Raw genomic sequence first — 26568 nt, 5'->3', positions numbered from 1 at the left:
CACGTTCTCCTACAACTACACATTTCAGCCCATACAAAATGTATGGGAAAAATTTCACCGATTGAATATTTTGAATCCTTCCGTTTATGAAATTATAGACCAAATACTGAAATCGAGCGGGAAAAAAATCATGGTACATTTGATCTTTATAATCTGCTGGTTTAGACATAGCGTATCTCTCATAATAGAGCTGAGCACCATATGGCATTTCGAGCATTAATTTTTCTGGAGCACCCAAATGTGGATGCAACATCATTCGCAACATCGCGGGATTGTGTTTTAACGATAACCTGTGAAAGACCGCCCCATTCTTGAAGTAGGCTACATGCTTTTGAAATAGCTTCCGAAGCTTTCGGTGTATGAAATAGGTCCAAAAAGTCCCTCTACACTGTCAGGGAACGATTTGGGGCATTATTCGGTGCAACGTGTGGTCGTCATGATCCTGTTGATGACACACACTGGAAACTGGAACATGATGCGATGAAATGATGGCAATATGCAATGTGGGACGGAACCATTCGCTGAAGATTCGCGATGAATCGTAGACTTGGGAGTTCGACATCATTTGGTGGTCACACTCGAACGAAGGTACGGTACAAACCGGACGGATGGTACGTGGAATAATTTCTCGCGATTACGCGAAAACCCAGCCGTGTGTGCTTTGAGGAGAAGAACGCCACCGTATGGTCGTCATTTCAGTACAGCAGGGGTCGATCCAATGGTGCAAATAATTTATCACTGATAACGGGACGGAACGGTTAGGCTTTTTGGATGGCCCGATGCATTCGCGATAGGTGTACGAATTAGACAGGGTGTGAAGTCATGTAAGCCATTTATTTGTATAGCTAGACGATGAACCCTTTCGGAACTGGAGTATGTAAGAGCATCAATCTTGACCCCGGTAGCAAATAAGCATTTGAATGAGCCGTTAATTAGTCTTCTAATTGCATTCTACATGCTCACTGCCTTAATATAGCAGACTGATTGCCTAGCTGCCTTTAACTAGCAAAAAGGCTGCCATTATAAAAAATATCTGTTGACTGATAGGCAGTTACTCCAAGTTATCATATCCTAGGCAATTTTGGCATTAAATATAAATAAATAAAGATTATTTTTTCTCTTTTTCAGATTGTATTCCGTTTTCCACCCTGTCACATGAATAATTTTCCAAATAAGGTTATTTCTATCTTTTTTTCCAGCTTCGACAGGGTCTCCCATTGTTACATTCTGAATACGATCACTTACGCTCGAAAGTACACCGCCCCCCCAAAGGCCACTCATCCTGTAGCCATTCCGAACAGACGACCGAACGCTCCCCAAAAAAGGACCTGCCTGACGACAATAGCAAAAGGGCGATTTAATTTGGCTGCCACTCATTCGAGCAAAGTAGCATCACTTTTAGCTACTTCTGAAGCTGTGTTGAAATCGGTGGAGAAGGGGGTGGGGGAGTGGTATTACACTCGTGTCCAACACCCAACCCACGCACTCGCTGTGCCACACCATAAATAGCAATGACCAAGTGGGTGGCGTATACTTACTGGCAGCAGGCCAATGGGGCTTGCTCTGACACTGACTGGCCGATGGCTTGGAGGCATGCTTTATTGTACTGTGGGGGTCAACAAAAGTGAATATTTTTCTGAATCAAGGCTCGAGAACATTTTGAAAATACAATTTTTGCAGAAGCTCTTAACATTCTTAACTTAACTCTAAGCCCTGTTTATACGGCTTCATGCTGAGTAAAGGGCGCTGTACTTACGAACGAAAGCTTCTATGCTATCCTTTTACCAACAAATCTGTCGAATATACTCAGCTATTTGAAGCTGTGTTGGCAGCTCTTATTCATACCGATCATTACTCTGACTCGAGCGAAATCGCGTCGCTGTGGCATAGATTCGCTTATCGAACAGTGCATGCAGCGAAATCGCGACGATTGGTTGTCGCTGTCGCCGTGAAAAATCGCTTAGATCTGGGGGAGCTCTTAACGTCCTCTTTCGTGTTTCTACCACCGTTCACCGAGCTAGGTGACAGCCGGGATCGGAGATTATTTTTTGAAATTTCTCATCGTAATAGGCTGTTTTTCATCACGCCAATCTGTCATGAAACAGCCTACTTTCCTGCACTGAAGTATGCAGTGCGGGAATAGTCATTACGCAACTGAAACCAGTGCTGTAATGATTAATTACGCAACGCTTTCTCATTACGCAACTGTTTTGAGTTTTCAGAAATTGTAAAATGATGGTGAATGCATTCTGATATAATTTCTGAGACCCTCAAGTGATCTTCTACGACATTGCAAAAAATGTTGTACGTAACTCGTTGCAGCCTACGTTGCAGCCTAATGTTGTACGTAACTCGGCAAGCCTCGTACTACTCTTGCTGTAAAAATCATCATTCTGCAACTTGTTCCGTAAACTACTATTACATTAGCACACAAAAAAGCGCTTCGGAGGAATCTTGACCAGACCATAAGAAGATCCTTTACACTAGAGTGTAATTCGTTTATATTACGGGAAGTGTGGTGTCGAGGCTTCAAACGATTTTTTTTTTCAAGACACATGGCGTATTTTCAAGCGCTCATTTGTGAGTTCCAGATGAGATCCTATATTTATTACTAATAAAATCTGGAGGTGCTTGTAATAGTCCTTGCCTTGAGATATCCGAGGAATTTTAACATTTGACAATCAGTTATGAATTCCAAGCGAAATAATTACCGTACAGATGAATTCCATTCAGAATAAGTCGAAATTATTTGAAATCGTATCCGATTTCAAACAAGGCTTATTTTAGTTTTAGCCATTGATAAATCGAACATTTTTATTCAAGAACTAGTGGTCCCGGCAAACTTTGTCTTGCCATCAAGTAGGCTGTTGAAAACCGCTATGAAGCGTCCCATACAAAATGACAGTTCCGTTCACTCTCGTTTTTTCCGAATTTTCGGTGAATATCCTAGAACTTTAATACACACAAACACGTCGGAACCCCACGATCCTATTCCAGCTCAGAATGATTATATACTGCCCATAAAAGCATAACTGTCCCATATTGATTTTCGAACCAATACCTTTTTTCATCGAAACATTCATGTTTGAATATATACTATACTTACTACACTTTGTTTGAAAATGTTGTGGAAAAATATGAAAATAGTAAAGTCCCATATTGAAAAATAAAGGCATAACAGTCTCTATATGAACTTTTAACCTCAACAGCAACTGCAAAACGTGATTTTCGTTCAAGTTCATATTTTTTGCTCATCAATATAAGCAAAATTAGTAATCTAAGCGTTGGTGCTGAATAAATTTGGCCTACAAAAATTTTCTGGAATATTATAAAGATTTGTATAAGATGGCAAACTTCAGACTTTGAGCGTTATTTTCTTACTTAATGCCTACTTTTTCCATATGAGACAGTTATTGCTTTATGGGCAGTATATTCGATGGACAATCCGAATCCGACTAACGACGGACGACGGACTCAAACGGATGCAGAACCTGATTGACTAAGTCATTTAGAGATTCAGATCAATTATTTAAATACGTATAGGGTCAATCAGATAATAATTTGACAACTTTTTTAATCTCAGGTACTGAAAAGTTGTACTATTCGATACCATTATTGCTGCTGAAAAGTAGCACTTTTCAGCACTGTTCCTTTTGGTAGAAAAAGCAGGCCGTTATGTTGTCCATATTCTTAATAAAAAGTAAACTAGTATACAGAAGAAATACAAAAAAAATATTTTGCATGATTTTTCTAAATGACTACAGTCATTTTATGATAATTGACATTATTATTACTTTTGAACACATGATAAGAAAAAATATTCAAAAATAAATGTTAAATTTCAAGTCACGGTTGACGTGCTTTAAGAATATCATTCAAATCGTTTCATTAATAACTGAGATTTGGCCAACCAAATTTGACCATTTTGTATGGAAAATCGAATAAATTGACCAATACTGTAAATGTTTACAAAAAATCGTATCACATAGAAGTAATCATGATATGATTATGATTATAGTACGGATTAATTACAAGACTCTTATTTTATCAGCAAATAGTCTTTAAAAATCGACCGAAAGTTGTTCTCAAGAGAACTTTTTATTTAAAAGTCTGCATCATGAAACTTTGCCATAAACATTAGACCTGTTCACTTTTTGAAAAAAGGTCTCCTACTCTTTGTGCCACATCAAATTCTGATCTTATTTATAATCATTCATATTCACTTGAATACGCGTCTTTGTTTGATCGTTTGTTCACAAAGGAAGGTTCGGTATCATTACTTAATCGTACGCTGCTACGACGTTTAAAATTCAGTACGTTTTCGCAATACTTTCTATTGTTAATACGGTCTGAAGTCATCGCTGCGTTCGCAGTTTTCCTTTTCCGTTGTTATTTAATTAAAATTTAGCCTATTACCGCAATATGAAAGTTCATTTTCTTCCAATTCTCAAAACTGAGAAAATAATTTGCTGTTATAATCTGTTTTCCTTCATTTTCGTATCAAGCACCAGAAATGACGCAGTCGGGAGGTCTCGCCCAAAAGAAAACGTAGTGCATGAGCTTTGATTTTAGAAATCATTCTAAGATCAAGAAGAAGGCACGCCGATGCAGAAGAAGGAGATGACAACAAATGAAATATGTTAGCATTAACAGGACGGTATTCCGAAGCGTAACATCCTTGTTACCATCACGTATGGAAGAGTCTAATGTTGGAAGATTATTATAAAACGACCCTTTTAGGGCCAAAGCTATGATTGAAGAGTTGTTTTAGAACAGCTTTCATTAATTTGATTACTAAACGATTGGGTAAATCACTTGTTCAAGGGAACTTCGACACAACGAACATTTTAAAATTTATGACTTTCTCGAAAGGTGGTTCTGTTGTGCCTGGTAATGGTAATTTCTATATGACAATAATTATAGACTGGATTTTTAATTGATGTCAACATAACCATGCGAAGACAGGAAAGGGTAAAAATATTTCAATATTGTGTATTTCTTTCACTACTGGACTGCGAAGTGAGGCCTCATAAGTGCGAAAGTGTGAATAAAAGTGCGGGATTGCATTGAATCCTGTTGGTGTCGTCAGAGAACTTATTCTTTGATTTACGAAGAATAAGTCCCCCGAAGACACCTACCCGATTGGATGCAATTGCGCACATTTATTTGCGTTTTCACACTTGTAAAAACTCCTGCGATAGTCCAGTGGTGAAAGAAATGCGCTACAATATCGCTAACTCTTTGCATTCGAGCAAATTACTATAAATTTTTCTGATCAATATGCTTCAAATCATGGAAATTTATCCCATATACTCAGGATATACTTATACCTGCCGTTTGAAGAACCAGCACAGAAAGAAATAAGGCGGCTGTGATGTGGGTTTGGAGTCTTATTCAATAATGTTTATCTCAATGGTAGAATAAAACCCGTTCAGATGATAACCCAGCAAACCGGAGATCATATAAGGATGTTCATTTCAAATTGTATAAATGTACAATTTTCGTTGGAATTGGATATGATGCAAAACTAAATTGATTGAAATCGTTAACACTTCAGTCGTCGCGCTGTTGTATTTTGTACAACACTGTTGAAAAAACCTCGCTTTTCGCCCACAATAGCAGCGTCGTGGTTCTGACGGTGGCGAACCGCGCGACGACTGGAAGGTTAATAAAGTCATAAATTTCATCTGACTTGAATTTGCATCTTATAGAATTCCAATTTAGTCTGACCAAATATGTAACTGCAAACTGTCATTCCATTACGATTTCTTTTTCACTTGGTATGACTGTATTATAATCATCGATGTGAGATTACATATGAGTTCATCTGATGTAGATATAGAGGGATTCCACGGAGGCATGCAAGTCGATTCTGATCGACCATTTCAAAAATATCTGAAACTTTGCACAGTTTTTCAGTTCCATCTAAATCGTCATTTTCCGATATCAAATCTTCAAGTTGAGTCACGACTAACTTTTCAAAAGGGTGTATGTGAAAATGGTTCAAAAATATTCAAAAAGCTGCACAGCAAAAACGGTTCGTTCGATTGTTAGACAACTAAGGAAACAAAGTTAGACAACTAAATAAAGATTCCAAAAAAAATACACACAGTAAAAAAAAATTTTTTTTTGCATTAAAAAACATCATTTTTGTCACAAAAACTCAAATATCTCAAAACCCTATCGGAATACCAACGTAATTTTTTGAGGGAAAACGGTCCATTATATTAGCTATCTACCATAAAAATTTGGTGATGGTAAGCCAATAAACAAAAAAGTTATGACATTTCAAATATTTCACAAATTTGACACTTAGTGAAATTTTTTTTTTTTCGTTGTTAATTTTTTTTAGGACCGCAGTTTGTTGCTGAATTTTTTGTTAAGGGTACCACATGAGGTTAACAAGTTGTTTTCATGATATTTTATTTAATTATTCATAACTATTATAGCATCTATTAGAAAGTTAGACGCGATCCAGTGTTGTGATCTAAAGTCTTGATAGTGTCATATTTTTTATTGTACGTAACTGAAGAAAAATTCTCTCAATAGTGTTGAAACCTTTTGATAAAAGAAACCTATAAGAAATCTAATATTGAAGACAAAAGCTACAAAAAAAGTTTTCTATACAGGTATACGACTAGTTTACCCGCAAAAAGTTTACCTCGTAGAGAACAAGGCGGGTCTATACCCAGGTGATCTAGTATACGTAAAGCAGGTCGGTTTTCTCGGCGCTGGTTTTCTCCACAAAGTTAAAATCTGATTACACCTGGGTATAGACCAGCCTTGGTAGAGAATAGACTTTGTTAATCATATTTGGGAGAAAGCGAGTAACTTCAACAGCATCAAAAACATGATAGGTACATACCATGAACATACTCACGAAAAAGCTAAAAATATACTACCACTATGGTTATAAAAGATTTAATTGTAAAATTTTTCTTCAGTCAAGCAAACGACACCAAACTAGTCAGTAAAAACTTAAAAGTGATTTTGTTTATTAAAATCTAACGAGCAACATGAGTAGTCGCTTTCTCAACTGTTGCAGGCCGTTTGCAGAAAAAAAGTGTTCGAAAGAGCTACGAAATCTCACCGAAAGCACCATAGATAAACTGAAAGCGGCTGGTTATGCTCCAATGTCTACATTGAATACAAATTTACGCATTTGTACGTCCTGCCGTTTAAACGTTGACAAACGGGCAATCTGTACATCATCGGTGGATCAGGTTGCAGGAAGTTCGAAAACAACAACAACTGAGGAATTAATAGATGCACCGACAACAACTGAGGAGTTACCAGAAGTACCAAGTGCAGATAGTCTTGCCACGGTACCATCAGCGACATCTGTTTCAACAAATCAATCAGAAGATGAGTGCATCCAGAAGGTCAACATCGAACGCTTCAACGAAGGGATAGCTGGAATAAAAGTGACTCCGATTAAATCCGATCTCCGAGAAAAAATACCGTGAAATCAACGAAGCTGTACGAAGAAACCTCTTCAAATTAGGACCTGAGGATGTGGAAAATACAGACTACGATGAGGTAATTATGAATATGAAGGAAAGGTTCTCGAATCTAGCCACGACAAGGAAAGAAAAATTATTGATTTTGTCGATGCTGCCAAACAGAGCAATCCCGCTTTTTAAAAAATACGAAAAATACATTACAAGATGGTGAATTTTTAGTCATTTGTGATTTTTCTGAAAACTATAGCTTTGTATTGCAAGATGAAGTGCAGTCCCATCACTGGAACGTACAACAAGCTACAATTCATCCATTCGTTATTTATTTCAATGGAAGTACGCAAATTGAACATTTTAGTTTTATTGTAATTTCCGAAGATTTAAGACACGACTCAGTATCTGTAAATTTGTTCATTGCCAAAATGATTAATTTTTACGCGTTGATAAGGATAAAGAAATCAGAAAGATATATTTCATGTCTGATGGAGCAGCATCGCAGTACAAAAACCGTAAGAATTTAAATCAAAGTACGGAATTGATGCAGAATGGCATTTCTTTGCTACGTCACATGGCAAAGGTCCTTGTGATGCTATTGGAGGAACCATAAAGCGCATGGCCACAAGAGCAAGTTTTGCCAAAGAACGTGAGCATCCAATTAAAACTGCAAAAGAACTATTTGATTGGGCGAATCGCAGAGAAGAAGAAGATTTAACAAAATTATCATTTTGTTTTACTACTACTGAAGAGTACGAATTAACGGCATCAGAGCTCAGCGAGCAATATAATAACGCGAAAACGATGCAAGGAACCCAAAAATTTCACTGTTTCATTCCATTGTCAGAAAATAAAATTAAAGCAAAACTATACTCGAACTGTACTGATAATGATGCAAAAGTGTTCGATATTGTAAAAAAATTGAATAACAATAAATAAATAAATAAGTATTAATAAAATGTTTTCATGATCTCATAACGCATACCCAAATCCAAAACTTTTAAAGTTTATATATAACATTTAGAAACTCATCGATCATACTCTAAAAAAAATATCCTGGTAAAAAAAAATATTTTCGTGTAATCTGTTAATTCATTTTAATTTATACATATATACATATACATATAATATTTATACATATTCATAATATTTATACATATAATATACATAATACTAATGAACACATGTAAACGACTTGTTTAATTCACGCAAGGCCCTTAACAATAAAATCAGCAACAAACTGCGGTTCCCGTAATAATTTACACCGAAAAAAATTTTTTTTTCTACTAAATGTGAAAATTGTGACATGTTTGAAATGTCATAACTTTTTTTTTTTTTTTTTTACAAAACTACTATTCTTTCAGTAATGGAATATGGTTGTTTCACATTTGGGAGCGCTGTACGTACATATTTTACCAAACTTGAAAAAATACAGTTTCGTTGCTTGAGAATTTGTTTGAAACTTATGAATTCAACTCATACTCAATCAATAGAAGTTCTTGCTGGCATATTACCACTGAAAATTCGTTTTCAAGAATTAAATTGCAAATTTGTGATGAATTGTTTTTCAAACAATCATCCTCTTATTGATATTTTAAAATCTTTATTTGATATTAATCCTACGAGCAAAATGTTAGATTCCTTTGTTCATTGTTCTACAGAAAATATTGAACCAATCCTTTCGAATGCTTTTCATAATTCAAAAACTTCCATTCATTCATACAAACCATTAATTGACCTGTCTCTATTCTATGAAATGAAACAAATTCCAAAATTTCAACATTCTCATTTTGCTAATATTTTGTTCGAGCGTAAATTCAATGGAATTACTCCCGCACAATTTTATTATACTGATGGTTCATTGATTGAAGGAATCGCAGGTTTTGGTGTCTAGAATTTATTTTCTGGTCATTTTTTTAAATTGCAATCTCCTTGTTCTGTTTTCTCAGCAGAATTAATTGCTCTTTATTTTGCGTGCAATTTAATTAAAGATTGTACACCAAATATTTATATTGTTTGTTCTGATAGTTTGAGTTGTCTCCAGGCTTTGAATACAATTAATTTCAATTTCAAAACTCATTATATTATATTATTAATGAAAAAAATATTGCTTGAACTCAGTTTTCAAGGATTTATCATCAAATTTGTTTGGATTCCTGCTCATTGTAAAATTTATGGTGACGAACAGGCAGATACGTTAGCTAAATTTGGTGTTCATCGCGGAATAACTTACAGCCGTATCATACTACCTTCTGAATTTTATCCAAAATTGAAAGTTAAATCTCTTTTGGATTGGCAAACATGTCGGAATTCAATTGACAAAGGACGTTGGTGTCATTCTATTTGTCCTAAGGTTAATCGTTTTCCATGGTTTAAAAATATGCCAGCAAGTAGAAATTTGATGTGCTCTTTTTCAAGATTGATGTCAAATCATTATAATTGTAACAGCCATTTATATCGCATTAACATAATAGATTCCAATTTATGTGATTGTGGGGAATTTTATGAAGACATCGATCATATTGTATTTCATTGTCAAAAATTCATTTCTCCTAGAAATAAATTAATCAATAATATAGAAGATTTGGGTCAACCTATTCCTGTATCTGTACGTGATATTCTTGGTACAAAATGGTATCCTGTAATGAAACTTTTATTTCAGTTTTTGAATGAGATTTCATATTTGGTTTGATACTCTTTGTTTTTTTTTACTTTTATTTTCAGATATCACGGATTCGATTTTGACTCTCTTCCTCACTGGCTTCCGATGACCCTCTTATTTTAACGCCGATGGTTATATTTCAAGATTTTGGCTCTGTTATGGTTTGTAACCGTATGAGCCTTTAGTTTTAAGTTTGATTTATAACGTTTATTGAAAAGATAAAGAGGTTTTGTGCCTCTTTGAGAAAGATTTCCACTAGAAATCACTCAAAGGGGTTTTTCCCTCTTTCAAAATTTTAGTAAAAATAAATAATAATAATAATAATAATAATAATAATAATAACTTTTTTGTTTATAGGTTTACCATCACCAAATTTTTATGGTAGATAGCTAGTATAATGTACCGTTTTCCCTCAAAAAATTACGTTGGTATTCCGATAGGATATTTGAGTTTTTGTGTCAAAAATTATGTTTTTTAAAGCAAAAAAATTTTTTTTACTGTGTGTATTTTTTTTGGAATCTTTATTTAGTTGTCTAACTTTGTTTCTTTAGTTGTCTAACAATCGAACGAACCGTTTTTGCTGTGCAGCTTTTTGAATATTTTTGAACCATTTTCACATACACCCTTTTGAAAAGTTAGTCGTGACTCAACTTGAAGATTTGATATCGGAAAATGACGATTTAGATGGAACTGGAAAACTGTGCAAAGTATCAGCTCAATAGAAAAAAATGAATTAAATTTTGGTGCTGTTGCTTGGAATCACTCTATAAAATCATACAGGGCACATCACCGAACACAACATAAACAGAAAAAATGAAATTCATGAACAAATTGACTTACCGGTTAAAAGAACATCACTTTTCAACAGAAACACAATGTCATCACGTTGCTTAAGTATTTTCGTACGATGTCTTTAGTAAATTTCTGCACTTTGTTTCAACTGCAAACGTTAATTCGATGAAACATGAAACCTTCCATGTTGCACAGGCTCATTTGCAAAATTACAATTTAGTTCGGTTACATTCAAACATGATGCTCTACAGTGTTTCATTTATATTTGCTAAAAGACCATCTCCTTCAACAAAAACTGTACGGTACAGTGGTAGCGTATCTGGCTAGTGATCTATAGGTCAGAAGTTCGAGGCTTGTCTCGTGATATTTTATTTCTTTTTATTTTATTTATTTGTAAAAATTAAGTCATATAAACTGCAATACACAATCATACATGAAATTATAGTGAACGCCAAATCAAATTGTCTGAAGTTGTATTGACCATGATAGATTCTCTAAAATGTACGTATATGGCCTCCAGATTTGTGCGAATAGAGGGAATTCGTGCATTTTATACAATCTGTTTTTACCGAATAAGTGTTCACTTTCTTCACTTGCTATCTCAGTTATGTGAACATATTTGTTGGCTGGGAATTCATACATTGGTTACAGTGGCTTACGTACAACGCATGTCATAGAAATCATATAAGTTAGATCTTGCTCTGTGGAGAGTTCCCTATCAGAGACATCTCATTCATTTTGAAAATTGTTGATGTTCTCTTTAATTTTCAATTTGGAGTATTGGATAGAGTCCCGAAATAATTTTAAGAAAAATTTGAGCGCAATAAAAAGTTATGGAGAAATGTCAAAACTTATGGCTACCAAGTATATGCAGAATTCCTAAGCGTACAGGGAATGAGCAGCCGGGAACAGTGATAATCGAACAAACGGCCCTTTTCAGGGCCACCGAATTTTTGAAATAGAATTATTGAGGATTCATAAACCGCATTAAACTAACAAACCTACAAAACCTATACCTTTCTTAAATTCACAAAATGTTATATTCGGAATTATAATTATGACACTTGACTTAAATCCAAATGCAACAAATGACTTCGCGTAGTTAACGTCACGCGACCGTGTCTTGTACACAGCCCTTCTAGTTTTTGTATTGCTAATTGTTTAAAAACTATTGCTAACATCTAATTATTGTATTGGCTACTTGTTATCTAGAAAACACGGATTAATTGCTTTATTTGAAAGTTAGTCAATTGGGCTGCCAGTTTTGTATTAGGTGTTGTTTTGGATGTACAAAATGTACATAAATTGAGTAACCAGTTTTGATTTATCAAGCCCTTTAGAAGGAATGTGGTACATATAAGATTTTCTTTAAAATTTAAACATAATGGACTCTTATGGACCATACTGTAGCTCCCAGGAAGCCATCATCGACCGGCATGCGAGGGATCCCTTTTTCCAGTTCACCAACCGTACATAAAAGTGTCATTATTCACGCTTCATTACGCGGCGCATCAAAATCACGCCAAACATCGTTTATTATAATAATTTTTCACATCACCATAAATCACACACACACCATTCTCGGTTCGGTTTCGGGGCTTTCAAACCGAGGCGATGAAGTGTGAGAAAATCGAATGGTATAATTTTCACAATCGCCGGGGTGCCATCTCAACTACTGCGTGGGAGGAGCCGGTGAAGTTTTGCCTCACCCGAAAAAAGCCACAAATTAACTGGAATGTGTTTTCCACCCCAAAAAAAGGGAACCATTTTTTATCTAGTTGCGAACCGAAAGCTCAGATTTTTTCCAGCACTCATTCAAAATGATACAAACGGACTTCGTTCCGGCAGGCAACTGGTCCAATGCTGTGCTGGCTCTGCTCTGTTGTATATCTTAATGAGCAGTTGAATTTATGGAAGCATGTTTCTTTAATTTTATTACTTTTGCTATTATTTGGTACACTTTTACACGGCGTTTGCTTGCGAGCACGGGATGCGCGCCAGCCAAACTATCCTACGGAAATGAAGGAGTTGGCACAGTGGTTGTAGTTCTATTGCTGCGACCATCTCCTGGACGCTCCGGTCCGACTTCACTGGAAAATGAAGACCATGCTTTGCTGCTTCCAAGATGGAACAGAATGCTTTTGTATCGCAACAGCAAATAGGGTAAATTGGTTGTTGTTGACCTGTTGATTAGTAGTGATTATAGACTCACACTCAAATCTCAGTCATTGAGTTCTGCTTTTTCGTGGGTCTTAGGGATCCCGTACAGTCGGTACATTGATCATTCAAGATACAGAGAAGTGTACATGTTTCGAGATTCAACGGACGAAGTAGCCTTCTACAACATCTCCACGAAGTTTCGCCTGAGCCCTGCTAAGCAAACCACCACTGTCATTGCTTGTCGGCAGCAATAGTCTATCTTACCCTAAAATTTCCACTGAAACCCCTACAAAAAAGAAAAGAGTCGAATCTGTCAGACCACACTGAAACGCTTGGTAATTATTTTGTTTTCGTTGCTTCCTTCATTTGCTTTCCCCTTACAGCCGGAGAACCGTGCCGCGTATTCCGAATGTAGTTGGCAGATTTTCTCCCCCAAAAGTGGTAGGAAGTCTCCATTTGAAATTATTGTAAATAGACTGCTGCATCACCAAGCCACCATCCATCGGCAGTGTAGAAGACTGGAAGCGGTCCAGAGACGAACCCAGTTTCTGGTCAGCCACACTTGCATAATGCATTCAACGGAATGTCACTATCATTTTCATTTTTTCGTCTTGCCTTAGCTTGAAAAACTGAAAGCCGCTGTTCATTTTGAGTAGCAGTTTGAATTTTACGGTTGTCAAATTGCGAAAATCAGACCTATGCTCTTTTGATCCAATTTTGATTACAATTGCTTAACGATTGAGCTGCCCTAGAATGAAAGAACCTAGAACTGATTTAATTAAGTAGCAAAGATGGTCGCGTGCATTCCGAGCGAAAAAAAACCAGACAAGAGAAGTTGTCCAATTTTGGAATACGGTAGACATTTTAATTGCTTTCATAGAGCTGGAAGAATCGTCAGCTAGCGGAAACAGAGCGCGTCCCGCAGCATGCTTGTCGCTGGCAAGCAAAGCGAGCGTGATTGCACATTTTTTCCCTTCTTGTTTCCCGTTCAGTGCAACAGTCGCGCAAGAGACGACTAAACTGAGCAATGAGCATCCTACAAGAATATTATTCTGTTGTCCAACTATGCAAAACTGGGAAAAGTGAAATGGAGATTCTAACTGGGGAAGGTCGAGTGTGAGAACCGTCAGGGGTGCAGTTTGGACTTTGGAGCATTATTAAAAATTGTGAATTCCGAATTTGTCATTGATTCGATTGGCAACTGTGTAGACTTATGGATAATTTACCACAAAGGAAAACAGAGCAAAAGTGTCATAATCTTCATTCATTTATTAAGTCAACATTTAGACAGATAATACTGAATCAACAATTTCACGCCACAATAATCGGTTCGTGGCCGCATCTCTCCATCCTCGACACGCATTTTATCCGCCCACCTAGCTCACTGCGCTCCACGCCTTCTTGTGCCAATCGGATCCGAAGCGAACACCATCTGTGCAGGGTTGCTGTCCGTCATTCTTGCAACATGCCCTGCCCATCGTATCCTTCCAGCTTTGGCCACCTTCTGAATACTGGGTTCGTCGAAGAGTTGGGCGAGCTCGTGGTTCATCCTTCGCCACCATACACCGCACGTAGCTTATTGAAATTGTAAACAAAAACAAGAAAACAATACGTAACTTTTTCCACGTCCATTTTTTACGATCGTCTAGAATGACAGGAAAGGGTATGCCGGTGGGCTACATTAGCATCACGTTCATGCCAAACACTATCAATCGACCCAACATCATTCCTTCTCTCTTTTTCTACTATCTACTTATGATGGATCAAACAAAAAAAAGGAAAATCATTCTCATGTCAATATCTATTTCATTCGATTTTCCAAACTGCAAATGTTTGCGAAGCAGGAATGAAATCCTGTAGCAGCAAAGTATAAGTATTGCAACAAATTTGCGTGCAATACTGCTTCATCTATAGCTCATCCTGTAGGCACACCACCAACCGGTACTTAGTAATCGGAGAATAATCGTAGGTACGAATCCCAGTGTGGACTGACAAAAAAAAACGATTATCAACATATATCAACAACACAAGTGATAGAACAGCTGCATTGTGAGAGACGAAGACAAAAATAGAATTAAAAGAAGATATAAGATAAGTACGAAAGGTGGAAGGAGGGCGGGAAGAGAGCGAGAGAGATATTTTTGTTTTGCTCTACATGAGACGTTACGATCTGGACGTTTTCATTTTTGACAACCTGACACGAAATTTTTAAAGGCCTAGCATTTCAGCAGCCGTATATCGAGCCAAAACCTGCATTTTGGTAGCATTTAATGCACATACATGTCGGACTCGATTATCCGGGATTCGATTATCCGGAATTTTAGACTCGATTATCCGGAATTTGTTTTTTGATGTTCTTGTTTTTCAATTGTTTTGCATAAATATGAGATAATTTGGTATTGCATTATACAATATGAATGGTTTTGCAGTTTTGAACGTATTTAAGAAAAGTGGGGTTTGAAAAAGTGTTTTTTTGTGTATGCTGGTCAAATATTGTGTTTTTTTCTTGTAATGACCCTTACTGTTGCTAGAAATAATTTCTGGCTACTGAACCGCATCATTTAAATAAAACAACAAAAAAAAAAAGATAATATTTATGTCCTTTTATCGAAGATTTCAATTTTTTCTTAGTGATTCGATTATCCGGAGGATTCGATTATCCGGAGTGAAAAAAATCGATACTCCGGATAATCGAGTCCGACCTGTATACGGCTTGCTAGCATTAAATGACCTGCAGTAAAGGCGCATATACTGCAGAATAAATGCTTTTTTGAGTGCTTACTGGTTACCTGGATCGTATGCCGCCTTGAAATCGATGAAAAGATGATGCGTTGGTTCAGTGCGCATCGTACCTTCGTGCTGTGCGTACACGAATTCTCTCTGCTCTTGGAAGTTTTCTTAAAAACTACCTAAAGCAATAAAGTGCTAAAATAAAAATCGGTACTTTTCAGTACTATTTTTTCTACTATTGATCCCTTTACGATCCTTGTTTGGACCCGTGCCTTCGATTTTTCGTTGGACCCGTTGGCGAAAGCTAGCGGTGGTAATCCTTCTTGGACACCGTCTAGGGTAAAAACCTCTCAAAGGTCACGTCTTCTTTAGTTTATTTTTTAAACATGGTATCAACAACAAACAAAAGGAAGGGTGAATCTCTGAATTCACTACTTCCTTCCAAAAAAGTGGGTTTTAAAACTGTCACTACACGTGGCAAGAATGGAAGAAAGGACGTTTCCCCGGAATGCGAAGTTTCTTCCAAGGGTGAAATGAATAATTGTATCGAAATGAGCAATCAGTTCGATGCTCTAGACAAATTTTCCGAACACCAAATCGAAGCAGCCTCTAGCCCAGGCTCTTTGATTCAAGTGAGGAAGCAAAGAGTGTCGCCTGTCGTGGTCAGTTGTTCCGAATTTGGGGGATATAGGCAGGAGATTTTGAACTCCATTAAGGGAATCAAGGTTTCGTTCCAAATCGCAAAGAAAGGAGACTGTCGCGTTTTGCCTGAAACTCTTAAAGATCGCGAACTTCTTCTCAAACATCTTGAAGAGAAGAAGCACAATTTTTTTACTTATGACGACAAAACTGAACGTTTGTTCAAAGTTGTATTGAAAGGTCTCTCGAGTGACTATAAGTCACCTGAAGAGATCAAAAATGGAATAAATGATTTTCTTGGATTTTTCCCAGCCCAAGTAATCATTATGATAAAGAGAACCCAATCTGGCATTGTTCGGAAATGGCTTTCTCAAGAATATTATTTAGTTCACTTCAACAAAAAAGAACTAAATAATATTAAAGTTTTAGAAAAAGCTAAACTTATGTTCGATGTCCGTGTGACGTGGGAACATTTGCAGAAACCTGGAGGAAATTACCAGAACCCCACTCAGTGCCGTCGGTGCCAAAAGTGGGGTCATGGTACAAAAAATTGTCGTATGGATGCTAAATGCATGATTTGCGGAGGTGCTTCTCACGCCAAGGACGACTGTCCTGTGAAAGAAGATACCAGAAAGTTTGAATGCGCCAATTGCAAGGGCCCTCACAAAGCTAACTTTTGGGAATGCCCTTCACGCAAAAGAGTCGTTGAGGCTCGTGCCAGGCAGATGAAGGATAATATCCGTTACGATAACGGTCGTTTCCGGAATTTGCCTGGTAGAGTATCGAACAATGCTCATTTTTCAGTTAACGATCGCTTGATTAGGAATCATACCCATTAGGAAGATCATAATCATGCTCATTCACAAACAAATTTTAATCCGTCGGGTAGCCGTTTGAATCTTTCAATTTCGAATGTATCTACCCATGGTAAATCCTTTGCCTATATCGTAGCAGGTAATTTGAGCTCTTCCCCTATTCGTTCCATGAGTACCCATTCTACTTGTTTCAAATCAAATGGAAAAAACCCTACCGCCACAGGTAACTCCTACCCCGCTTCTTCGTCTACCGAAAATTCCAATGGGAAATCATCAGATGATATGTCTGCCTCTGATTTTAATTTTCTAACTGAACAATTGAATCTAATGATTGATGCAATGTTCAAAGCCACCACTATGACTAAAGCAGTCCAAGTAGGTGTAAAATTTACTAATCAAATTGTTATTGGATTACGTTTTTCTAATGGATCCAAATAATAATTTAAATATTTTAAATTGAAATGCTCGTTCTCTGAATGGTAAAGAGGACGAGCTGTTTAATTTTCTTACAGCTAATGACGTGCATATAGCAGTTATTACCGAAACTTATTTAAAACCTGGATCCAAACTCAAAAAAGATCCTAACTTTTTTGTTTATCGTAATGATCGACTTGATGGGGCATGTGGGGGAGTTGCAATCATCATTCATAGGCGTATAAAACATCAACTGTTTTCGTCATTTGAAACTAAAGTTTTTGAAACTTTAGGTGTTTTTGTTGAAACACAGTTTGATAAATATACTTTCATAGCTGCCTATTTGCCTTTTCAATGCTCTGGACAGCAAATTAATTTGCTCCAAACTGACTTGCGAAAATTGACTCGCAATAAGTCAAATTTTTTTGTCATTGGTGACTTTAATGCCAAACATCGGTCATGGAATAATTCTCAAAGTAATTCAAACGGCAGAATTTTATTTGATGAGTGCTCTTCAGGATATTTCTCAATTCAATACCCTGATAGCCCTACATGTTTTTCCTCTTCTAGAAATCCATCTACGATTGACTTGGCCTTAACCGACTCTAGTCATCTTTGTAGCCAATTAGTTACTCATGCTGATTTTGATTCTGATCATGTCCCTGTTACATTTCAAATATCGCATGAAGCGATTCTCAATCCTATCAGCTTCACTTTCAATTATTTAAGAGCTGACTGGAATATATATGAAACGTATGTTGACTCTAATCTTGATGTTAACATTTCTTTAGAAACTAAAATTGATGTTGACAATGCTCTTGAAACTTTAACAAATTCCATTGTTGAAGCCAGAAGCATTGCAATTCCAAAATGTGAAGTAAAATTTGAATCCGTGATTATATACGATGATCTTAAACTCTTGATCCGTCTTAAAAACGTGAAGAAAAGGCAATTTCAGCGCACTCGTGATCCTGCTATGAAAATTATATGGCAGGATTTGCAGAAAGAAATCAAGAAACGTTTTGCAGATTTAAGAAACAAAAAATTTGAAAATAAAATTTCTCAATTGGACCCTGACTCTAAGCCCTTTTGGAAATTATCTAAAATCTTGAAAAAACCTCAGAAGCCAATACCGGCATTGAAAGAGGAAAACAAATTATTACTAACTAATTGCGAAAAAGCTCAAAAACTTGCTATGCAGTTTGAAAGTGCGCACAATTTTAATTTAGGACTTACTAGTCCAATTGAAAATCAAGTTACTCAGGAGTTCGAAAATATTCTCAATCAAGAGAACGTTTTCGAAAATGCCTGGGAGACTGATTTGGAAGAAGTGAGAACTATTATTAAAAAAATCAAAAATATGAAAGCTCCTGGCGATGATGGAATTTTCTACATCCTCATCAAGAAACTTCCAGAAAGTAGCTTATCATTTTTAGTTGATATATTTAACAAATGTTTTCAATTAGCATATTTTCCTGACAAATGGAAAAATGCTAAGGTTGTTCCAATTTTAAAACCAGACAAAAATCCTGCAGAAGCTTCTAGCTATCGTCCAATCAGTTTGCTTTCCTCCATCAGTAAACTTTTTGAAAAGGTCAATTTGAACAGAATGATGGCCCACATCAACGAAAATTCAATTTTTGCCAATGAACAGTTCGGATTCCGCCATGGATATTCGACCACTCATCAACTTTTACGTGTTACAAATTTGATCCGTTCCAACAAATCTGAAGGCTACTCTACTGGTCTTGCTCTTCTAGACATAGAAAAAGCATTTGACAGTGTTTAGCATGAAGGTTTGATTGTAAAATTGAAGAACTTTAATTTTCCAACATACATTGTTAGAATAATTCAAAGTTATCTGTCAAATCGTACACTTCAGGTTAATTATCAGAACTCCAGATCTGAAAGACTTCCTGTAAGAGCTGGTGTTCCCCAAGGCAGCATTTTGGGACCAATATTATGCAATATTTTCACATCTGACTTACCTGAGTTACCTCAGGGATGTCAAAAATCTTTGTTTGCGGATGACACAGGCCTCTCCGCCAAAGGACGAAGCCTGCGTGTCATCTGTAGTCGATTGCAAAAAAGTTTGGATATTTTTTCTTCATACTTGCAGAAAAGGAAGATTTCTCCTAATGCTTCCAAAACTCAACTAATAATATTCCCACATAAACCAAAAGCTCTTTATTTGAAACCTTCAAGTAGACATGTTGTCACGATGAGAGGGGTTCCAATAAATTGGTCAGATGAAGTTAAGTATCTAGGGCTCATGCTAGATAAGAATTTAACTTTCAAAAATCACATTGAGGGCATTCAAGCCAAATGTAATAAATATGTAAAATGTCTCTATCCCCTTATTAGCATAGCATAGCATAGACTGACTGTACATGTCAATGGTTGCTACTGGTAATAATTGCACTGCGATCCAAATGAATAAGGGATGGGAGTTTCCGCTTACTCTCGGAGTGCAATTTTAGCAGATCTTATATTATTGATCAATAACGGCGCCGGCCAAGTCCTTACAGTCAGTTGGGATAGGAAAGGAATGTTAGGGTGTAATGATTGTTGCTTCTAGAGACCGAGAATACCTCTGCATCTCCACAATCACCACGGGAAGGGTGTTTATAAGTGGAAAAGGATAAGATCTGGGAGTCACCTTTGGTCGGTGATGCGATCCATGGATAAGGAGGAAAAATACGATTTATACTTTAAGCTAGTTTTAAGTTTTGTCTCAAACAGTTTTTTTGGTAGAAGTTTTAAAATAAACGTCAACATATATAATGTCGAACCATTCAAAAGAAGTTTTAATTAATGACGATAAGAGAAAAATATATGCGTTTATTTTAAATTATATGAAACAGGAATAATGCCGACATTTGTAGTGACGAACCATACATAGTTTGTTTGAAAATTACATAAAAGTATTATTGAACATTTATGCCTCAAGAAGAAAAGTCTTTGGTGGAAGTTTTAAAATAAACGTCGACATTCATAATGTCGAACAATTCAAAAGATATTTTAAGTAATGTCAAACATTTTATATGTATATTAGAATTGTATAAAACAGGCATAATGCCGACACTTGTAGTGACGAACCATACAAAGTTTGATTGAATATTACAAAAAAGTAACGCTTTCATGAAAAAATGTGTTATCATAAGCATGAAACGAGCTCACCAGTTGGTAATCCATCCTCGACTGAACACGAATATCTTTTCGCACTCACACAGCGCGAACAGCAAAACTTCTCGGCGTCCCGAAAACGAACCGTCTTGCTTGGGCTTTCCAAAACACTGCCCAGCAAAACCCGCGAAACGGAAACCAAACTCCCGGCGTCCCGAAAACGAAGCGTCTTGTTTGGGCTTTCCAAAACACTGCCAAGCAAAACCCGCGAAACGGAAACCAAACTCCCGGCGTCCCGAAAACGAAGCGTCTTGTTTGTCTCTATCCCCTTATTAATAGAAAATCAAAACTTTGTCTTAAGAACAAGCTTTTGATATTCAAACAAATTTTCAGGCCAGCCATGTTGTAAAGCCCGATTCAAAGTAAATTTGGACGCATTCAAATGATCATAACTAAAGAATGAAACAACATACAGGGTTGGTCAAAACGTCAAACAAAAGGGTATTTATTCAGCTTTCAAACAATATAAAACAAGTTATTACATTTCACCACTTCGAACGAACTGTCGCACTTTACTTGTGATCGATGCCATCATGGTCTGCACAGTAGCTGGCGACACTGTATCGGCGAACTTATTCCACTTTAAACGCATTTGTTGTGCATTTGTCACTTCTTTACCGCATCCTCGAAGTTTTCGCTTTACAATTGCCCAATATTGTTCGATCGGTCTGAACTCAGGGCAATTCGGAGGATCAATCTCTTTGGCGACAAAATTGACATTGTTTGCAGCATACCATTCCAGTACCTCCTTAGAGTAGTGGCAGCTGGCTAGATCCGGCCAAAACATAACGTTGGTATTGTGTTGCCGAATGAAGGGTAAAATCCGCTTTTTCAGACACTCTTCAATGTAAACCTTCGAATTCATTGTGGTAGATGTGATGAAAACCTTGGTTTTAAGGCCACAACTGCAGATTCCTTGCCAAATCATAAGTTTCCGAGCAAACTTGTCAGCAAAAACAAATTTGTACCTGGAAGGGACATCCCCACGACCAGTTGCCAGGTAAAATTTTCGTCCGGGGATTTGTTTATAATCCATTTTGACGTATGTCTCGTCATCCATTAAAATGCAGCCATCAAATTTCGTTCGTAAAGTAATCGTAAACTCGTTCGTAAAGTAATCGTGCTCGCTTTTTGGCCACTGAATTTTGTTTCAGGGAGCGATTCGGATGTTTACTGGCACAATAAGACTTATATCCTTCTCTTGAAAGGATGTTACGCACGGTGGAAAAGTTAGAATCGCATTTCTTTGCCAAATCACGTATGGAGATATCTGGGTTACCTTTCACGCACCTCAACACCTTCCTCCTCAGCTCTTTGTCCCTAGTGCCACTTTTATGATAGATGCGCTGTGCTCTATCCACACTCAGATTATCCTTGTAACGTTGGATTACAAGACACACTGTTGACTTTGGGAATTTCAACACTTTTGCTATTTTTGAGGCGGACCACGAAGGATTCTCTAGATGTTTGTGCGCAATCAATTTTCTTTTCTCGAGTTCCATGATCCGTAATTTCGAGATGCGTCGATCAATCGAGGAAAACTTTTCACCAATTTCTTCGTCAATGAAACGTAAACATGTGCTGTCAAAAGTTTTTTGTTCCAACCACCAGGGGCGCGGTGGTGTATTGAACCGTGCGTCCAGATTTACTTTGAATCGAGCTTTATGCTGTACCAATATGGACTAGCTGTTGTAATACCAGGAAGAAAGCTCTGCAGAGAATTCAAAATAAAATTTTGAAAATGATTCTGAGGCTTCCTCCCTGGTATAGTACCAATGAGTTACATAGAATATCCAATTTTGAAACATTGGAACAAACGTCAAATAAAATAATCAATAATTTCAGGCAAAAATCGTTACAATCTTCTATTGCCACGATTAATGCGTTATATGTTTAGGTTAAGTTAGGTTAAGTATATTCAAAGCGTTTTTTTTTCTCTTATAAGCAGGTGAAATCAACTCACCTGTAAATAATCTGAACTGCTACGGCAAATGAAATGTAATATGTTATTAACAAAATGTTAATAAAATCTTAGATTTGTTTTACCAAATTAGGATGATAGTGTTGTCTTATAACACAGAACACCTAGATATAAGAAATAATGAATGCAATGTTTGGAATGATGCTAATAAAGTAATTAAAAAAAAAATTACTATCAATCGACCCAACATCATTCCTTCTCTCTTTTTCTACTATCCACTTATGATGGATCAAACCAAAAAAAAGGAAAAATCATTCTCATGTCAATATATATTTCATTCGTTTTTCCAAACTGCAAATGTTTGCGAAGCAGGAATGAAATCCTGTAGCAGCAAAGTATAAGTATTGCAACAATTTTGCGTGCAATACTGCTTCATCTATAGCTCATCCTGAAGGCACACCACCAACCGGTACTTAGTAATCGGAGAATAATCGTAGGTTCGAATCCAAGTGGACTGACAAAAAAAAAGATTATCAACATAGTAGTGTAGTTGTGTTCGTTACTAAGTGATGCTGCTTTGCTGAATCGTTAATAATTTTTGATCGCGTCCCGTGAATTTCGTTCGTTTTATTCCCGGTTTGTTGATGTGATAACGCATTGCCGGTGTCTTCATCCGTTGTACCAGTCGATAATTACGAAAAGAAATATCTCAGTTTCTACAAGCCAAAAAAATAAATCGTGGAATAGTAATACGATTCCACCTCCATTGTTTTCACTACATCACGAACAATCAGTGGCGCGGGAAGTGGGTAGGACAGGTAGGACATGTACTACGCACAAAAACACCTGGGTAGGACAGTCAACGGATTGTCCTACCCACGATTCAGCACGAAAAAAGCTTAAGAAATACATTTCAATATTTATCATCTGTTCTATGTACGTACAAACTCGATGAATGTCGTACTTATTCTTATGGAGAATTGAAGATACGATAAGGTTTTTCATGGTATTTGTATAGTAAAGCGTGACTTGGTTTGTGCATAACCCCCAAAAGTTCTGAATCGTGAGAAGAAGTTCACAAAAGTATGTATATTATTCAAAGTGGTCTCCAAAGTATATTTTTCCTTATTTTGCTTGCATCGAATCCAGATGCAAAATTGTACAGGCTCCAAGAAACTTTCAGAGGCTATAACGGGTTCAACAATGTTTTTCAGAATTTTGTCTCTGATTCTCTGAGGAAACATAAGTTTCAACTGATACTTAGAAGAATTTTCTCCAGAACATCCTTGAGAACTCTAAAGCTTCTACCTCCAGTAATTTCCTCGGGTATTACATTGATTTTTTTCCAAACTATCCTATAATTTTCTCCAGATATTTTTTTTACTAATCGTTCAACCGAATTCTCCAGTTTTTACTCTGGAAGATCTTCCAAAGATGTCTACAGAATTTCTTCCGAGGAAATCTATAAAGGTTTATTCCAATCTTTGTAAAAAATAACATAAGGGTTTTTCTCAAGAAATCATGCAAGGATTCCTCCGCCTGTTCATGTGAAATTTTTCAAGAATTCTTCCTCGTTTCCTCCCAGAAATCCAAAATTCCATGAGGGATTCTTCGAACTTTTTTTTTTTCTCTAGAAATTTCTCCAGCATTTCATTTATGTAATACTTCTGCAGTTTTACCAAACATTTATTCAAATGTTTTCCAAAAACCCCATGAAATCTAACAAAAGTTTGTTTAAGTTTTCACACCAGTTTAAACTACAGCAATTTTTCCAATAATTCCTCCGATCATTCTTACACAGATTTTTATCGAGATACTGTCCAATGTTTTCCGAGAAATTTCTTTTTAAAAACCTTGGAATACTAGCCCGAGATTCGTTTGTTTTCTTTTTCTATTTTTCTATTATTGTAGCAAATTATCTAGGAAATCTTCTTAAACTTCCTCAAGAGTCCAAGAATTATTTCAGAAATCTTTGTTCATTAAGGGTGAATTCAAAACAAACAAACAGGGTTTTATCAGAGGTTACTCTAGGATTTTATTAAGAAATACCTAACGGATTTATATTTCAAAAAAAAAAATGCTTGGCCCTGGAGACATTTTTGGAACAAATCCTGATAAAAACTTTCAAGACGTTCTTGAGAAAATCTCATAGAATTGTTGGAGGAATTTCTGTAGAAATCTTAGAAGGAATCTCTAAAGCAAATGATGGAGGTATCTTTAGAGATATCCCTAGTTATCTTATCTAAATCTTATATAAATCCTGAAAGACGATTTTAAAGGAGATCCCTGGAAACTTCTGAAGGAGTTATTGATTGAAGAAAACGTTTTGATCGGAACGCTAGGAGGATGTTCCAAGGAAATCGATGGGTGAATCACTGGATAAAATCTTGGAGGGGTAAGCAATTTAAATGTTTTCTAAAATAGTCTTTGGGATCAATATATTTCCGCTATTCCTTTTGGAGAAATCTAGATTGAATTCTTGAAGCATCCAAAATAAAATTCTTGAAGAAATTCCCTAGGAAAATTCGTGGAGAATTTTCTTTGGAAATGATCACTAAATGAACTCCTTTAGAAATTTCCGGAGATAATATCTGAGCATTTGGGAAAATACCTGAAGAAGGAAATTTTTGGAGAAAATCCAGAAAAAAAACAAACACAGTAGTAATAATCGTAATGTCACGAAGAGTTAAAAAAGTCTCAGATGTTGTAGAAATGTCTGCTCTGATACTAGGAAAAATCGAACTCGCGAAAAAATTTTCTGAAAATATCGTTAGAATGTTTGGAAACAGTTGAATTTCCTCAACTCAACTCCATGCCGTGAAAAATGTCACTTACACCCCTTTTGTGTTTGAACCCCTCAAATATTTACTACGTGTTTTTCAATTTCCAGTCTAGAATTCTAAACGGATACATTTTTTGTAAGCTTCACTGTGCACAAAACATATTTGCAAACGTTTGTCCTACCCATGGTTTCAAACGTGGACGCGCCTCTGCGAACAATACACGCTGAGCTAAGGTAGACGATGGAAATCAAGAACGAAACAATCTGTTCAAAATGTTACGCTGCTGTCGTTGATGGACAAACATACACAATTTGCCAAGGCTTTTGCACCGATGCATACCATGCAGATTGTGTGAAATTAACAGATGCCGATGTACTGAGCTTCAAACGGAATCGCTGTATTTGGTGGTTGTGTGTAAGCTGTACTACTTTAATGAGTGAAATACGAAATGATAAGTCATTGCTTTCAAAACGGTTAAGCTTTGCCTCCGAGCACAACCCGACAGAAAATTTGGAATTCGCTCAAGAAACTGCACTCAAGAAGGATATTTGGGAACTCAGGCAGGAGATCGCTTCTATTCAACGTACTATTGCTGACCAGAGTGATCGCGCAGCTAATACATCGATCAACGATTGTTCTCCTTTGGCTCGATCGTCCCCAATGTGCAATAAAAAGCTGATGCAAGGTTCGGAGTGCTCCACAACCGATGCTTCAATATCATCTATGTCGCAGGGGAAATTTTGGCTCTTCTTCACTCGTTTGAGAAACACTGTTAACGAATTTCAAATGTTCCGGATGGTCTCAACTTCGATTGGTTCGGAGAACGTTACAGTGAAGAAACTTGTTGCTGACTGGAAGGACGTTTCCACATTGCCATATATTTCTTTCAAAGTTGGAATCGATGTTGAATTCCAAAGTGTTGCAATGCTACCATCTACCTGGCCCGTTGGAGTTTGTTACCGAGCATTTTATAACACCTACGATGTATGGGAACCGTGATTAGAAAATTATA

The sequence above is a fragment of the Aedes aegypti genome, chromosome 2 (assembly GCF_002204515.2).
Source record: "Aedes aegypti strain LVP_AGWG chromosome 2, AaegL5.0 Primary Assembly, whole genome shotgun sequence".
NCBI classification, from domain to species: Eukaryota; Metazoa; Arthropoda; class Insecta; order Diptera; family Culicidae; genus Aedes; species Aedes aegypti.
The sequence above is the reverse complement of the archived record's forward strand: the minus strand, read 5'-3'. Positions refer to the sequence as shown.